Here is a 19,470-nt window from a genome sequence, read left to right as displayed (position 1 = left end):
GACGTACCCTTGTTATGATCCGAGCTGAGGTAACCCCTGGACAATATAGTTCGTTTTTTCTCATTTAATAAATGATCCAGCTTGATAGATCCTAACTTTTATTTTGTTTGTTTAGATACGTGGAGAGTAGCTCCTGAACAGAGGCATAGGAGTTAGCTGATGAACTTTAAATAAAATGATAAAACATTTATTAAATGAGAAAAAACGAACTGTATTACAATATTCCTTCACCCACAACTATACCTTTACAAACATATACAGATTTGTAAAGATAACACAAGTTACAAAAGCTATCTTATACTCTAATATTCACAGTAAATACCCAGTCCAAGTAAACCTATGGCGACCTGTGGTCAGACACACCACACTCTAAAACCAAGTGACAGGTGCCACATCAACCAGATGCTGTGGATCTCTCCTCAACTCCCCCCAGACACATGTCACACTGTGAGCCAACCGGTCCCTCTGAATTCCGTCCTTTACATGAGGGATTCCAATCCTCACTCTCCAGGACCTCGCCTTGGAATCTTCTCCCAAACTGACATTTTCACTCAGTCGCCTTCCGCAAGGGTTCACCTCCAGGGTTTCAAACTCTCCTTCTGATGTTCCTCTTACCTGGGTCACCACATGCACTCAAGCTGTCTTCCACGCACTCTCTCTCTCCAACTCAGCCTTAACAGGACACCACTGCTTCACATGCCCATAGCAAAGAATCACAGACCTTCAGTTGTCTCTTTGAAGCTTCTTGCTTCTTGCAAGCTGTTCTCACTTTAAATCTGAAGCTTGGAGCTTTTCTCTCTGCCCCTCGCTCTTATCTTCACTTAACAGGACCTTTTCCCAGGTTCCTGTCCTTTTAACTAGAAGGTCTTCTTTGGACTTTCTCTTCTTCCACTACCCTGGATGTTTGGAGTTTTTCTTTAGCTTGGGACTGGCTCTCTGTCCCCTTTGCTCCAGTCTCTCCTGGCAGCAACTTTCAAAAACCAGCTGAACTCCACAGCTTCCAAATCAAAACTACTGTCTGTCCTCTTGTGTGTGTGTGTGTCTGTGGGAGGAACCTGCTTACCTGGCCCCCTGTTGCAACAGCAACAGCACTGTTCTTCCTACTCTTATGTGTTTACTTTTACTTTATAGGGGCTGTAAGCACCTCATTAGAAGTCAAGCAGCCTTTTAAAGCGAAACTAAAACTCCATTCGACCTTTCTTAACATACAGATGCAGAAATACAAATCAAACTTAAACTTTAAAGCTAAAACTCGTTCCTAACACCCACAAATACAAGTATAACTTACTTAAGCAATCTCTATTTCCTAACACCCCTCTCGAAAATTTTAATCATTCCCGTTTTGTGCAAAGATATCATGTGTGAGATTTTAACCTCAAGCTGCGTATCTGTACTTCCGCCCCATGTCAAGCTCAGTGAGCTGTGTCATTCACAGAAAGCTGATACAACCGGTCATTATTTCAGAGTTTCTTCAGAATAAAAAGCATAACGCAAAGAACTTTGGCGTACCAAACTATAAATCCCCTAAGTAAATCATTCTGTAAGTGTTATTCTTTCCATATAGTACAACATCTACTGATAGCTTCAGAAAAATCATTTCCACCACATGTACCAGCTTTCTTATGTCAGTTGGCAATGCTCACCGAGACTGATAAAATCCTATTGCCAGAAGGCTCAGGGATACTGGGGTCGAATTTCTTCCCCATTTCCTATCATATTTTCCACAGAAAATCAGCAGAAATCCCACACAAATGGCACAAAGAATGAGAAAGGAGAACCATCAGTAATGGGCCTTGAGGTGACTGGAGAGAGGTGGCAGAACTCTGAGACCTGAATTTCTGCTCCCAAGTTGAGAGCACAGAGTCAGGGAAGTTCCTGGCGCCACAAGCCTGAATGTTATTTGCAAGGGAGAAAGTGCCCAGATGGTCAGATTTTTGTTCTTGGAGTGGGGGGGGGGGGGGCGGTGTTAACAGCAGTCATGCCTACCGCACCAGAAACAGTTGGCAGGCAACACAGGGGTTGCCGGGTAAGGAAGTGGGCAGGGCAAAAGGCTAGCCTCAGTACTCTGGCACTTTGCCCTAGCAACAAAAAAAAACAATAAAACAAAAACAACCCCCCAGCCCTTGTCCCTCACACTCCCTCACCTCATCCCCCCACCCATTCCCCATGCCCTATCCATGCCAAGCAATGCAACCTCATGCCCTACCCAACTCCCCACCATGACCCCTCATACTGTCTATGCCACCCTATGCCCCTCTACAACTTGTATGGCTATTTATAGCCCCTACGGCAACTTAGTGCCAACTAATGCCAATCTGTGCCCCCACCCAGTGCCCTTTGCCTTTCCACCCTACATGGCAAATCACCCAGTATCCACCATGAATAGACCTCAGGAGTGATACTGAGGTCAAGTAAAATAAAATTCTAAGTTCCTAACGAAGTTCATCATTGGAAAAAAATACACTCTCATTGATGGAAAAAAATTCACTACTTTTAAATTACTTCAACCACTTAATCCATTAAAATAACATGCATTTTTACTGACAGCCTCTCATCAAAGACTTTATAATCATGTGGAACTGTCAATGGAACTGTGAACTGACAAGCACACCACTGTGATAATGATAGGTTGTGAAATCAGTCATGCACAAATCCTACAATGATAGCGCTTATGCCAACAGACAGCATGAAATAGCAAGCACTGATTTTCCTTTTTTTAAACCCGCAGGCTGCTTTTTTTAAATTTAAAGGTTAAGAGATTTAAATCCCTTGGCAGCTCGACAGTTCTAGTGAGCTTTGACAGTTTCCTTTCTCAGCTTGACAGCTTCCTTGACAGTTCACTTGACAGTTCACTTGACAATTTAACACTTCCAATGTGTTTATCCACTTTTTACACACATTCTTGTCTAGTTTTAACAGGCCTCCCCCAAAGGGCACCATAACTCTCCCAAAGGGAAGTTTACCTCACGCAAAGGAGTCCTGGAGCTCTCCAAAAGGGTATCCTAACTCTCCAAAGAACTCTCTTAACTTTAGACCAGCTCCTGATAAGTCTAAAGTGCACAAGTCATGTTTTGGACATCCTACTAGCAAAATTTGGATCTGACTGAAGGAAACTGTAATTTAGCATGTGGGCTGCCTCCATGAACCATGGATGTGCAACATACAGCCCAGCGTAATTCCCCCCACCGCCCCACCAGCCCCAGTGAAAATGGCAGGGGCCAGGTTCATAGACTCATAGTTGTTTACAGCCCAGAAGGAGACCATTCGGCCCATCATGTCTGTGCCATTCAACAACGATCTGACAACACTAATCCCATTTTCCAGCACTTCGCCCATAGCCCTGGAGGCAACGCAAGTGAATATCTAAATACTTCTTAACTGTTACGAAAGTTTCTGACTCAACCACCCTTTCAGGCAGTGAGTTCCAGACTCCCACCACCCTCTGGGTGAAAAGTTTCTCCTCAACTCCCCCCTTAGCCTTCTATCTCTCACCTTAAATCTATGCCCCCTGGTTATTAATCCCTCTCCTAATGGGAAAAGTGCCTTCCTATCCACACTATCTATACTCCTCATAATCTTATCCATTTCTATCAGGTCCCCTCTCAACCTTCCCTGCTCCAAGGAAAACAATCCCAGCCTATCCAATCTTTCATCATAGCTCAGACACTCCAGCCCAGGCAGCATCCTGGTAAATCCAATCTGCACCCTCTCCAGTGCAATCACATCCTTCCTATAATGTGGTGGCCAGAACTGCACACAGTACTCACGTTGTGGCCTCACCAACGTTTTATACAGTTCCAGCATGACCTCCCTGCTCTGGTATTCTGTACCTCGGCTAATAAAGGCAAGTATCCCATATACCTTATTAACCACCTTATCTACCTGTCCTGCTATCTTCAGGGATCTGTGGATATGCACACCAAGGATCAGGGTGGCACTTTCAGATGGCACCATCTTGGGTAAACTGGAGACCCTCTCTATTGTTGCAAAAGCTCAGAATTGAGACCCGGAGAGAGGTGCCAATTTTGGAACTCAAACATAGACACTGTAAAGTGATGGAAGGGGTCATCAACAGAGCTATCAAGCAGCACCTGCTTAGCAATAACCTGCTCACTGACGTCCAGTTTGGGTTCCACCAGGATCACTCAGCTACTGACCTCATTACAGCCTTGGTTCAAACATGGACAAAAGAGCTGAACACCAGAGGTGAGGTCAGAGTGACTGACCTTGATATCAAGGCAGCATTTGACTGAGTGTGGCATCAAGGAGCCCTAAAAAAACTGGAGTCAATGGGAGTCAGGGAAAAACTCTTCGCTGGTTGGAGTCATACCTAGCACAAAGGAAGATAGTTGTAGTTGTTTGAGGTCAATCATCTCAGCTCCAGGGCATCACTACAGGAGTTCCTCAGGGTAGTGTCCTAGGCCCAACCATCTTTAGCTGCTTCATCAATGACCTTCCTTCCATTATAAGGTCAGAAGTGGGGATGTTCACTGATGATTGCACAATGTTCAGCACCATTCGTGACTCCTCAGCTACTGAAGCAGTCCATGTCCAAATGCTGCAAGGCCTGGACAATATCCAGGCTTGGGCTGACAAGTGGCAAGTAACACTCATGCCACAAAAGTGCCAGGCAATGACCATCTCCAACAAGAGAGAATCTAACCATAGCCCCTTAACATGCAATGGTATTACCATCACTGAACCCCCTACTATCAACATTCTGGGGATTACCATTGACCAGAAACTGAACATGGTTAGCTAAGCAAATACTGTGGCTACAAGAGCAGGTCAGAGGCTAGGAATCCTGTGATGAGTAACTCACCTCCTGACTCCCCAAAGCCTGTCCACCATCTACAAAGCACAAGCCAGGAGTGGATTGGAATACCCTTCACTTGCCTGGATAAGTGCAGCTCCTACAACACTCAAGAAGCAGTCGACTTGATTGGCACCCCATCCACAAACATTCACTCCCTCCACCCCTGAAGCACAGTAGCAGCAGTGTGTACCATCTACAAGATGCACTGCAGGACCTCACCAAGGCTCCTTAGACAGCACCTTCCAAACCCATGACCACTGCCATCTAGAAGGACAAGGGCAGCAGATACATGGGAGCATCATCACCTGGAAATTCCCCTCCAAGCTACTCACCATCCTGACTTGGAAATATATCACCATTCCTTCACTGTCACTGAGTCAAAATCCTGGGCCTCTCTCCCTAACAGCACTGCGGGTGTACCTACACCACATGGACTGCAGCGGTTCAAGAAGGCAGCTCACCACCACCTTCTCAAGGTGAATTAGGGATGGGTAATATATGTTGGCCTAGCCAACGATGCTCACATCCCATGAATGAGTAAATAAAACCTAATCTCCATCAGAATCCCTGGATGTTCACTCACAGCAATGTATTCCCACTGCACTAAACAGCATCTATTACACATATTGAACTGTTTGTTGTGCCTAATCTGTGATATGCACGGCCGAATGTAGGGATGAGATAATGATTTCTTAAACAATGGCCTTGCTAAATTTAGGAGAATTGGCAAATGTGATATTGCTGCAGAGACAAACGCCTGAGGATAAAATGACAGAGGGCTTTCTGCATCTTAAAATGGTGGCTTACAACCATCAGGCATGGGAGAGCCCTTGCACTGATCTAATGGAGTCATTTCCTTAAGATCACCCCGCCCTCAACATGCTTTGATCACCACAGCAACAGGCCAACCAAGCAGCATGAATTCAGAGAAAAAAAATATATAATTTATTTGAAAATTGGAAAAAGAGCAGATTCTCGTTTGACACATTTAAGGGGCTCATTTTCCCATTCTGCGCCCAGATGTAAACAATGACCTGGGTGGAACCTAATCAAGTAGAGGGATCACCTGTGACACCCTCCATTCAAACTGTGTGCGATTCTTTCCAGGTGAACTGTTTCCCATGTTCAGTTGTCGCGATGCAATCTATCCTGGAGATTATTCACATTATGGAACTAAAGAGGAAAATCTGCTGCTTGGCTCCTTTTGGACTTGCAGAAATTTCAGGACAGCCAACTCCAAAAAATACTGCCCAGTCCAAAATCAGTCATGGATGCACTCATTTACAAAATATAGTGCAAATGATAATGCAAATGTGAATGTCTGCTCATCTTGAAATGAACAAAAGGGGTGTATTACGGACTGAAATGCAACATTCAGAATGATTTAGTTAAAGATAAATGGGTTGAAGAACCATTCAAGTTTGGCTGAAAGGCTTGTTTGCTGATGACAAAGATGGAAACGCACGCATCCAGTCTGTGGAAGATGTAGCAAACAACCTGTGTATCTCTTTTACATAAAATGTTATCTTGTGGGTACTGCCCACTTAAAACTCTCCTGTTGCCAGGAGTATTGCAAATTGCTCGATACTGTCGTTGGTATAAATGAGAAAGCAGTGTGGCCTGCCTGCATCTGACTCTTATCAACCTTTGCTGGTTGGGCAAGTGCATGGACTTAATTCAAAATACTTGCAGCCATGTCCAAAGAATTTATAAGGACAACATTTACACTAAAAAAAATGCCATTTTGTAAATCATTTATCATTTCTTTGCAAATGCCTGACATAATGACCAGAATTTAAATAAATGAAGCATTGCGTAGTATGTAATCTGAAGAAAATAACCCTGGGCTGACATTCCAGTGCATGTACCACATTATCAGAGATGCTGGATTCGTTACAAGACATTAAACCAAGCTCTGATGTCTCAGGTGGATATTAAAGATCCCACTATTATGCAGAAGAAAGACAGGAGTTCTCCCATTTGGGCCTTCCTTCCCTCCTCAACCACCAGCACCAAAAACAGGTCATCTGATCATTTAAATTAAAAAAACTTACACTTATGTAGGACCTTTAATGCACTAAAACGTTCCAACGTGTTTCACAGGTGCAAACCAAACATAATTTGAGACTAATCCACGGAAGATTATGGGACAGGTGAGTAAAAGCTTGGTCAAATGAGTTGTCTTTAAAGAGCATCATAATGACGCAGAGATATTTCCGGTTGTAATTCCAGAACTTAGGGCCTGGATAGCTGAAGGCATGGCCACCAATCATAGGGCAATGAAAATCAGGGATGCAAAAGAGTTGGAGATGTCTTGGAGAGTTGTGGTGCTGAAGGAGCTAACAGGAATAGGGAGGATAACGGGAATGGGGGAGATAACAGGAATAGGGAGATAAGAAAGAAATGGAGCCATAGAGGGATTTGAAATCAAAGAAAGCTACTGTCTTGTTTGCCTACATAACAATTATAATTGTACTCCAAACGTAATTCATACATGGAGTGTTGAATATTTTCTCTGCGGCAGGCAAACAATTATAAAATTAGGTACCTTTTTTGTTCCTTGAGCAATTAAAAAGTTTCCAACACTTTTAATGAAGATATTTTAGATGTCAATGTAAGCACTTTCACCCTCATTAGAACACTTTCAGCTGGAGTATTATTTCTGCTATAAAAGGTTACTGGACCTTAGCCACTGACTTTTTCAGGTTATAGGTTGTCCCACATTATAAAATTCTCATTTTAACAGACATCTCATTATAATAGGGAAGATATGCGATTCTCAAAGGTCATATTATAACAAGGTTTGTGCATGCTGAGACCGTTAAAGTGAATCAGCAGCTTGTCAGCCCATGAGCACCGTGGTAAGCAGATGCTGACACAATCTAATCCTTTACTCAAGAGAGAATGTTTCCTCTGCACCTGTAACCGTGACAACACGAGCTGGAGAATTCGGGCCACACCTCTGGCTAACAGGAGCTGCTGCACAAGAACCTTGGGAACCAAGGAATTGGGGGATTTCCAAAGCTCCCTGCTTTTGAGTCACTGCTATGAGAGGGATTATAAACAATCACACCAACACTGACGAGCAGAACATACTTCTCCAATAACTAGGAACGTTCAGACAAAATAAAAAGGGAATAATTTAAGAATTCAACAAGACTCTTCAGGTAATGTCAGTTGAAGGTACAAATTGACCAAGTAGAAAAAACACCTCCAGAATTTAACAGATAAAACAAAGAGGGTGAACAAAGGCGACATTTTACAGAAAAATAAGACTGATGATATAAGGTAAACGTACAAAGGTAGGGATGAGGAGATTTGGGGATAATACTGATTCATTGTGGTGGTGTAAAACAGGGGGGGGTACCCTTTCTCCTCAAGGGGTCAGGGAAGTGCCATTGAGCACGGATGGGGAGAAGCAGCTTCCTGCAGGCACCCCAGGGTCTTCAGACCACCAGAGGACGCCCGCCAAAGTCAACAGGGCTTAGAAGTCAGCAGGCTGCCTCCACCTCAGCTGTGGATGTTGGGGCTGCACCTAAGCATCGTGTTAGGATAAGAAAGAGAAAGAAGTTCTAAAGCACAAAGGCAGCACAGATATTACTGTGCAGATGAAAACACTCTTGTAAATATGTGTTTAACTGCACTTCATTCATGTTTGTTGTATTTCATTACGTTGTTAGTTATTGCAATGGATGTGTGCAACCGAAGGTGTTGCAGCTCATTCTCAATCAATTCTGGAATGATGTCGACCTATGGATACAACATTTATGGCATCACATCAACAGTGGTGACATCTCTGACTGTCCTGACACATGCAGGCTTAAACCTTGTGCAGCATTTGTGAAGCTGGGGGCTTGCAACGCATCTGGCAACCCAGCAGGTAGTGTTCACCCGATTATCATCCCTCTGAGGGTGCTGTCTGGGCAGCGTCTGCAGCCAAGTCATTGCATGTCTTGCTGGTGTCCACATGAAAGAGTTCCTTTCAAAGCATAGCCCCCATTTGGAGACATGAGTGCATCGCTGCCAAATTAACAGTGAATATGGCATCCAGTATTGCAGTATAAAGGACTGGCATAGAAAGGGTTAACGTGGGATCAGATACAATACTGCTCACGGTGTGATGTAAAGGGACACATGATCTGAGTCTGGAGGACAGTCTGGGACTAGACAGAGACGTGTGTAGAGGCAAGCATGGAGACAGCTCCTAGCTTTGACCTTATACTGTAGCTATGTGCATAGTCATGAATTGTTAATAAACACTTATGGCTAAACAATACAAGATTCAAAGCATCTTCATGTGAACAACTGAACTACACACAACAGTGTACATCGAACAGAACAACTTAGAACCTCACAGGGACTGGAGAAATTTAATACCTGGAGGATTGAAAAAACAGAAGCATTCTGGCCTCATGAAAAGTACCAGGAGCATAGGCGCAGAAGGAGATCTTCAGAGAAAACTCCAAAGCAGGATTTGAAGCAGAAGGCAGAAATAAAACTATGCGCAGCAGCAGAAAACTCTATTCAATCCCGTGGAAGTCCAGCTACAATACAGGGAGAGTGCAGAATCAGAAGGCCCAGCAGGGGGCGCTGGAAACATTTTAGTCGGCACCTGACCATGTGTATCCGAGCTCGTTCCAAATCGAAAAATATAAAAACCAGCAAAATCCAGAAATTGACAGTTTCCTGACCCGGAAACACTTAGATACTGTGGGGAAGACCCAGAACGGTTGATCCAGGAGTTGCTGCTGTTAATTTTAAAACACATAAACTGCGATCGCCATTACTGCGGAAGCTCGCCAAAACCGACAAGGATGGGAACCTCGTCATGAAGAGGTGTACAGCAGTGCCACCTTGGGTTTTCTAACAGCATTTAAAGGTTTACACACTTTTCATTGTGAATGGTCATGGATCAAAAATCTACCTTACCAGGCCGGTTTGGACTCATCCAAGGCCCAGACCAGTCACAAAATTGGGGACGTTGGAGAAAGAGATTCTTTAGATACATGATTGCTTCAGGCCTAGACAAAAAGACAATAGCTGAACAGGTTAACAGGTTGCTTTATTCAGTAAGTCCAATCGCCAATGGTAGAATAGGTAGATAATGAGTTAATGAATCCTCAGCAAAGTTTTTATATCATTTGACACGTATTTTAATCTGGGCAATAACAAGATCATTAAAAGAGTGAAGTTTAACAAACATATCCAACAGCCAGGAGAACCTATTGACTCCTTCATTAATGAGCTGTAAAGAATGGTTGAAGACTGTGACTATGGTGACCTAAAATGAGAGCTATACAGGGACAGAAATGTTGTTGGGGTGGCAGATGATGCACTCTCAGACATGCTTCAAGCTAAGGAAGACCTGACCCTTGGAAAGGCCATTCAGATTTTCAGGTAATCCAAAATCCCTTTACAGCACAGATCCATCTTAAGGGGAGAAGGAAAGCCATGGTACAGAGCAACCCCCCCTGTCCAGCTAGTGGAGCAGGGGCACTCTAGACCATTAGAGGGTGGTCAACCATGCCAGTGCTGGGGAGCCAAGCCACCCCACAAGAATCAACAATCTTAGCACAGTGTTTTAATTGCAACTGCATAGGGCACTTCAGAAACCTCTGCAAAGCTAACACAACTAGACATATCAATGATCCCAAATTGATTCATGAGGTCAAGGTACCACACCAAGAGGAAACACAACCATGCTTCTTAGGTGAGTTTAAAGGTCAGAGATTTTTGTTCTGGGGCATGGACATCTCAATCAACGGTCATCTCACAAACATTAAATTGGACACGGGAGCTAATGTTCCAGCCCTCTCGGTCAAGGAACTGTGGATGAGAGACCTCTGGCTCCGAACAACAGACATACCACTCTATGGACCCGGCGTTATAGGCATGATTGCGGTACCATTAAGGTATGACGGCAAACAAATCTTTGAAGTCACGTACGTCATCCGTAACCAGTCTGTTTTTCTTCTGAGCAGAGATGGCTGTGTTGCCCTGAACCTTCTTAAAACTCCAGAGGATGTCAAAACAACCTCTGTCATCAATTACACAGAACTGTAAGTTCCCGGGAACCCCAGCAGAAAAGGTACTCTCAAGTGGGGCTTCAGCTCGGAATTGTCATTTATTTACAGAGCCGATTTGTCCATTTTCTTTGCAGGTGCCAGGAGATCCTTGTTGTTCAGGCCAGAGAACCAGCAAGAAGAGCCTCAACCTCTGGCTCCGACGTCTTTGGGTAAGATCCCTCAAGGCACCACAACACAGACGCTGCAACCTCCGACTAGTACAACTGTCAGCCAGACGTTGCTGGAACAGAGAAGCAGCTATCATCCAACTGCAGCACACATCAATGAGGCAAGGAAGCAAACCAATGAGAGCATCATTGCACAGAAAGATAAGCTGCAAAGTGAGCCCATTGATAAGTCACATCCACACAATAGAAAGAGACATCTTCCATCTCAACTTGCATTGCGGCAAACTGCACGTAGGGAGAAAAACAGCGTGAGTGCTATAGACAAGCTGCAAGTTTGTTCTCTCCACAAACAATGGATAAACCAGTGACCATCGATAACACCAGCTAGGGATTTGAGAAGGAGCGCTTCAACTCCAAAGAATAAAAAAAAAAATAGATTTAAGATCAACCAACCAAACACCAGAACGACACATCCAAAATAATCTGCTATTCAATAAGGTTTACCCAGCACAACAGAGTCTACCAGTCCTCCAACTGTTATAAAGACAAGATCTGGAAGAATTATAAAACCTCCAGAATGCCTGGACCTGTAAACACAGAGAATTGAGGCGGGTGGGTGGGGGGAGCAGTGAGTGGGGGTGTGTGTGAAAGGGGTAGTACAGGGAAAACAGGAATGCATTATAAATATCAACAAAAAATGCTGGAAAAACTCAGCAAGCCTAACAGCATCTATGGAGAGAAAGACAGAGTTAACGTTTCGAGTCCGTATGGCTCTTCTTCAGAGCGCATCGTAAATATGTTGGATAAAGTCTTGGGAGAGATGTAGTATAATGGTCTGGCATAGAAGGGGTGAACGAGGGACTGAGTACAGTACCGTCCACAGTGTGATGCAAAGGGACACATGACCTGAGTCTGGAGAACAGTCTGGGACTGGACAGAGACTTGTGTAGAGGCAAGCATGGAGACTGCTTCTAGCTTCCTAGCTTAGGCCTTATACTATATACATGTAGTCAATGGCAGTCAATAAACCATTACTGTTAAACTATACAAGACTCAGAACCTCTTTATGAGACCTACCAAACTACACACATCTTACAACATATATAGCATGCATACGAGCTTGTTTGTGCCAAGGGCCTGCAGCATTTTTCCTTCCAGGTGCCCCAGGTCGTATGAGCATAAGGTGTTATGCAAGTAGTGTCTCAGTCCTGCTGGCACAGATGTTGCAACTTTGTCTGAGCAGCACATTTGGTGCAAGTGGGATCTACATTACTTAATGAGTCCATACACAGGATCACAAGACTAGGAGCATTAAGGTGAAAACGTAACATTTAATGCAGAAACCAGAATGAAAGAACAATGCAAAGAATCAAAACAAATTTAAAAAATCAAAGGTAATTAGGGATGAGTAACAAATACTGACCTGGCCAACGACACCCAAATCCCACAAAAGAATAAAAAAAACCTCTACCCTCGTCCAGTCACCCACTAACTTCCTCCATCACCCTAGACCCATTAAATATAACCATTCATCTGTTACCCTTGAACCTCCCCCCATTATCCTTCAGCCTATAGCCAGCATCCTGCGCATGTCTTCTCTCCCCTCTGAGACGATACCCATTTCCATCCCTATGCTCACCATGACCCCCTCTTGTTATCTGCACCACCTGTACTGGGCGATTGCGTGACCCCTGCCATGAGGCATACAAACATACGATTTAGGAGCAGAAGCAGGCCACTGGACCCCTCGTGCCTGCTCTGCCATTCAATAAGATCATGGCTGACCTGATTTTAACCTCATATTCCTGCCCCCGATAACCTTTCACCCCCTTGGTTATCAAGAATCTATCTACCACCATGTTAAAGATATTCAAGGACTCTGCCTCAACTATCTTTTGAGGAAGAGGATTCCAAAGTCTCACAACCCTCTGAGAGAAAAATGTTTTTCTCATCTCTGTCCTAAATGGGTGATGCCTTATTTTTAAACAGTGACCCCGAGTTCTAGAGTCTCCCACAAGAGGAAACATCCTCTCCACATCCACCCTGTCAAGACCCCTCAGGATCTTACATGTTTCAATCAAGTCACCTCTTATTCTTCTAAACTCCAGCGGATACAAGCCTAGCCTGTCCAACCTTTCCTCATAAAATAATCTGCCCATTCCTGGTATTAATCTAACAAATCTTTCAACTGGTTATAATGCATTTACATCTTTCCTTAAATAAGGAGACCAATACCGTACACAGTACTCCAGATGTGGTCTCATCAATGCCCCGCATAACTGAAGTATAACTTCCTCCCATCTTTGCACAATTATGTGCTTTTTCTTTAAGTTTGATATTATCTTTAAATTTTTTAGTTAACCATGGATGGTCAGTTTTCCCCTTGGAATTTTTCTTTCTTATTGGAATGTAGACCATCCAATACCTGACCATGACTGTGGAACTTCCACCCTATTGCATCCCAATCCCCCCTCTCACTGTGGTTGTACCTTCTGCTACCCAGTTCCCCCACTTCAACCCCCAGGACCACACCGCAGACAGGACTGACCCCACCCTTTAGGACCACCTCTCTCCCATTTGGCTGATAAGATTGTGGCCTCAGCTCCAGCTTCCTATCTGTCTCCAATAACCCTTGACTCCCTTGCCTATCAAATATCTATCTAACTCAGCTTTGAATAAGTTTAATGACCCAATCTCTGCTGCTTTCTGGGGAAGAGAATTCCACAAACTAACGACCCTCTGAGTGAGAAAAGAATTCCTAATCTCTGACGCGTAAAATGATGCACGATGACATCGGGCGGGCGTCCTGACATCACCGCGCATCATTTAGATTTTCAGTTTGGCGGGCGCGCAGCCATGTCAGCTGCAAGCTCGCTGAACTGTCAAAGGCCTATTAAGGCCATTTAAATAGTCATTAAAACAATTAATAGGGCTGCCCATCTAATCTTAAGGTTGGCGGGGGGGCAGGCGAAGAGCCCAAGCAGCCTTCACATTTTCCATGGAACCTCATCCATGAGCGGGATGAGGTTTCATGAAGGTTTCATTAATTAAATAAAATTTATCAAAATTTATGAACATGTCCCAGCTCATGTGACACTGTCACATGAGGGAACATGTCTTAAAATATTTCCTTTTCCTTATTTAAATTTTTAAACCTTAAATTAATCTCCCTGAGACACCTCTGTGCCTTAAGGAGATTTCTGCACTATTTTACGTGCATGCTTGAAAGAATGCAGGCCCCGACTCAGGGAATACCACCGCACCCCATCCGCACAGGGAGCGCTCAGCGCTTCTGCCCCACATCCCAGCAATCAGTTGAGTGAACCATCTCTGAACTGCTTCTAATACAATTATGTCCTTTCTTAAATAGGGAGAGCAAAGCTGTACACAGTACTCTAAATCAGAACACAAAGAAGAATTAAACTAACTTTAAAACAAATCCCTCTGTGAGCTGACTTTCAGGAGTGCAATAAACACGCTTCTTGCCTGAGGCAGAAGGATTCTACATTCACTCAGCAGATCTCCACACATCATTTCAGATTGCCCTGCTGACCACAGTATACCTCTGTTAATAAATCATGTTCACTGCACCCATTGTACAGATCAAATTAAGTGCAGAGCATCACTTAAGGTATAGCATGAAAACTAAAGACCTGCCCTGCATTACCGTTTCCACTTTGGGTTCATATGCTAAAGTACACCGATATTATTGGACATCCTCTCCGCTACACCAACACTCCAGGTCGGTGGCCATATTGGGGAAGTCCTGAAGTACCCTTACAGGTGTGGTGCACTTGGCCCTGCCATGCAAATGACCTCATGGCCTGTCTCCTGCTACCAGTGTTCTGCTCTGCCACAGCTGTGCCAACATCATTGGACCTCAGGAGGTTTGTCCCTTCATATCTGGGTTAAATTCCAATTCTGAACTGATGGGATGAGTTTCATTTTTAGCTGTAAGACCCAAACAAGATGAATTTGGGCAGTTTGAATTTCACTCCATGTGCTTGTAGGCTAACAATAAATTATCCCTTATCCAGACCAATTGGAATTGTCATGCCGAGCTCTTCACATTACTTTACAAAACATTAACATGCAGATGTTTAACAGATTAGGATTAAACTAGGAGGTCTGACAGCATCTGTGGAGAAAGAAACAGAGTTAATGTTTCGGGTCTGTATGACCATTCTTCAGGGGTGATGCATTGTCGCTGGATATTAATCTAGAGACCTAGAGTGATGCTCTGGGGAAGCAAGTTCGAATCCTGCCAGAGCAGATGAATTTGAATTCAATAAGAAAAAAGCTGGAATTAAAAGTCTGATGATGACCATGAAACCATTGTTGATTGTTGTAAAAACCCATCTGGTTCACGAATGCCCTTTAGGGGAGGAAATCTGCTATCCTCACCTGGCCTGGCCTATAGGTGACTCCAGACCCACAGCAATGTGGTTGACTCTTAAATGCCCTCTGAAATGGTCCAGCAAGCCACTCAGTTGTAACAAACTACTACAAAATCACAAGAAAGGAATGAAACTGGACGGACCGCCCGGCATCAACCTTGGCACTAGAAACGACAATGGCAATTTCAGCCCTGTCGACCCTGCAAAGTCCTCCTTACTAACCCCTGGGGGCTAGTGCTAAAACTGGGAGAGCTGTCTCACAGACTAGTCAAGCAACAGCCTGACAGAGTCATCCTCACGGAATCACACCTTACAGATAATGTCCCAAAAACCACCATCACCATCCCTGGGTATGGCCTATCCCACCGGCAGGACAGACCCAGCAGAGGTGGCGGCACAGTGGTATACAGTCGGGAGGGAGTTGCCCTGTGAGTCCTCAACATCAACTCCAGACCCCATGGGGTCTCATGGCATCAGATCAAACATGGGCAAGGAAACCTCCTGCTGATCACCACATACCGCCCTCCCTCAGCTGATGAATCAGTGCTCCTCCATGTTGAACATCACTTGGAGGAAGCACTAAGGGTGGCAAGGGCGCAGAATGTACTCTGGGTGGGTGACTTCAATGTCCATCACTGAGAGTGTCTCGGTAGCACCACTACTGACCGAGCTGGCCGAGTCCTAAAGGACATAGCTGCTAGACTGGGTCTGCGGCAGGTGGTGAGGGAACCAACAAGAGAAAAACATACTTGACCTCATCCTCACCAACCTGCCTGTCGCAGATGCATCTGTCCATGACAGTATCGGTAGGAGTGAAAACCGCACAGTCATTGTGGAGACACAGTCCCGCCTTCACATTGTGTTGTGTGGTATTACCACCTTGCTAAATGGGATAGGTTTTAAACAGATCTAGCAACTCAAGACTGGGCATCCATGAGGAGCTGTGGGCCATCAGCAGCAGCAAAATTGTACTCATAGACAATCTGTAACCTCATGGGCCAGCATATCCCCCACTCCACTATTACCATTAAGCCTGGGGATCAACCCTGGTTCAATGAAGAGTGCAGGAGGGCATGCCAGGAGCAGCACCAGGCATACCGAAAAATGAGGTGTCAACCTGGTGAAGCTATAACACAGGATTACCTGCATGCAAAACAGCATAAGCAACAAGTGACAGACAGAGCTAAGCGATCCCACAACGGATCAGATCTAAGCTCTGCAGTCCTGCTGGATCCAGTTGTGAATGGTGGTGGACAATTAAACATCTCACTGGAGGAGGAGGATCCACAAATATCCCCATCCTCAATGATGGAGGAGCCCAGCACATCAGTGCAAAAGATAAGGCTGAAGTATTTGCTACAATCTTCAGCCAGAAGTGCTGAGTGGATGATTCATTTTGGCCTCCTCTGGAGATCCCCAGCATCACAGATGACAGTTTTTAGCAAATTCGATTCATTCCGTGTGATATCAAGAAATGGCTGAAGGCACTGGATACTGCAAAAGCTTTGGGCCCTGACAATTTTCCAGCAATAGTACTGAAGACTTGTGCTGCAGAACTTGCCGCACCTCTAGTCAAGCTGTTCCAGTACAGCTACAACACTGGCATCTACGCGGCTATGTGGAAAATTGCCCAGGTATGTCCTGCACGCAAAAAGCAGGACAAATCCAATCTGGCCAATTACTGCCCCATCAGTCTACTCTCCATCATCAGTAAAGTAATGGAAGGGGTCATCAACAATGCTATCAAGCGGCACTTGCTTAGCAATAACCTGCTCACTGACACCCAGTTTGGATTCTGCCAGGGCCACTCAACTCCTGACCTCATTACAGCCTTGGTTCAAACCTGGACAAAAGAGCTGAGCTCCCAAGGTAAGGTAAGAGTGACTGTCCTTGACATCAAGGCAGCATTTGACCGAGTGCGGCATCAAGGAGCCCTAGAAAAACTGGAGTCAATGGGAATCGGGGACAAACTCTCCGCTGGTTGGAGTCATACCTTGAACAAAGGAAGATGGTTATGGTTGTGGTTTTTGGAGGTCACTCATTTCAGTTCCAGGGCATCACTGCAGGAGTTCCTCAGGGTAGTGTCCTCGGCCCAACCATCTTCAGCTACTTCATCAACGACCTTCCTTCCATCATAAAGTCAGAAGTGGGGATGCTCGCTGACGATTGCACAATGTTCAGCACCATTCGTGACTCCTCAGATACTGAAGCAGTCCATGTCCAAATGCAGCAAGATCTGGACAATAACCAGGCTTGGGCTGATAAGTGGCAAGTAATGTTCATGCCACACAAGTGTCAGGCAATGACCTTTTCCAACAAGAGAGACTCCAACCATTGCCCCTCGATGTTCAATGGTATTACCATCATTGAATCCCTCATTATGAACATACTGGGGGTTGTCATTGACCAGGAACTGAACTGGACTAGCCATATACATACTCTGGCTACAAGAGCAGGCCAGAGGCTAGGAATCGTGTGATGAGTATCTCACCTCCTGACTCCCCAAAGCCTGTCCACCATCTACAAGGCACTAGTCAGAGGTGTGGTGGAATACTACCCACTTGCCTGGATGAGTGCAGCTCCCACAACACTCATGAAGCTTTACAATGTCCAGGACAAAGCAGCCCACTTGATTGTCACCCTATCAACAAACATTCACTCCCTCCACCACCGTCGCACAGTAGCAGCAGTGTGTACCATCTACAAGGTGCACTGCAGGAATTCACCAAGGCTCCTTCAACAGCACCTTCCAAACCCACAACCATAACCATCTCGAAGGTCAAGGGCAGCAGACACATGGGAACACCACCTGGAAGTTCCCCTCCAAGTCACTCACCATCCTGACTTGGAAATATATCGCCGTTCCTTCACTGTCGCTGGGTCAAAATCCTGGAACTCCCTTCCTAACAGCACTGTGAGTGTACCTACACCACATGGACTGCAGCGGTTCAAGAGGGCAGCTCACCACCACCTTCTCAAGGGCAACTATGAATGGGCAATAAATGCTGGTCCAGCCAGCGAAGCCCACACCCCATGAATGAATAAAAATAAACCTGTTGAGCTTTTCCAGCATTTTCTGTTTTTATTTCAGATTTCCAGCTTCCGCAGTATTTTATCTCAGGGTGAAATTACTTTTTCTGCTACTCTAACTGAAGTCTGAAGTATTTACCTTAAACAAGTCAAGGTTTCTATTTAACAGTGAGTATAGAACTGTCTTCTGTTATGTTAACTATTTGTACAGTAATGTAATTTCAAGCTTCAAATCTGGGGCAGTTTGAGGGGGGGTTGTTTGAGGGTATTGGTGGAATAATAAGAAAAATCTCCCTGTGCAACAATAGGGTGTTTTTCTGAGCTTGTTCTGAGGTACACTGTTGAAGCAGGTTATAGTAAAGCTTTAGTCTCCATCTAACTGTGTTACACCTGCTCGAGGAATGATTGATGCTCATACTGCATACCCAAAATAGAAAGCGTCCCATTCCTCTGCACTAACATCCTCCAGCTTAATGAGCCCAATGCATGAAAAAGGTTTTAAGAACCTGAACCTGAATGAGACTTTACTCATTCAAGGTTGCCAATATAAATGAAGGTTGTAGGGTTTTAAGGAAATCAGTGTGTTATGCAAGTTAGAATACAATAATGATTTTGGCTTGAGAATCAGAAATTAATCACCTGGAACTGAGGAGTAAGGCAGGATATCAATGCTTCAGACTTAACAGCTATGAAAATAGATAACTATCGTGGCTGCACTTCAGAAACACAATGAACAGAAAAAGCCAAGACATTCAGACACTTCAGAATAACTGATGGTGAATGGAAGAAAATAAAAATTAAACCAAAAGTGAACAACTAAAAACATCGTTATTTGAAATAAAAAATAGGTGTTAGAGTGAAATGCACATTGTTACTGTCTCTAGTGCAGGTATTCAATGTTGATGCCATTTCAGTTAGGCTGCAGAAATCCTTTAAAAAAGTAATTAGTAATTTGCTGAGAGCACAGCTCATACCGTGAGGTTTAAAAACATTAAATAAATAACCTTAGTCCAACCTCCTCTAAAATTAATGGA

The 19,470-nt window shown here is 44.4% G+C and overlaps 1 protein-coding gene across 2 annotated transcripts in view; it reads right to left on the bottom strand.

Moving 5' to 3' along the window:
- Positions 1-19,470, bottom strand: part of LOC144679217 (cadherin-18) — a 714,816-nt gene that overhangs the window by 318,466 nt on the left and 376,880 nt on the right. The gene's annotated exons all lie outside the window — the stretch shown is intronic.

Source organism: Cetorhinus maximus, chromosome 3 (genome assembly GCF_964194155.1).
Source record: "Cetorhinus maximus chromosome 3, sCetMax3.hap1.1, whole genome shotgun sequence".
Taxonomy (NCBI): domain Eukaryota; kingdom Metazoa; phylum Chordata; class Chondrichthyes; order Lamniformes; family Cetorhinidae; genus Cetorhinus; species Cetorhinus maximus.
This window is presented reverse-complemented; position numbering and strand designations above follow the sequence as displayed.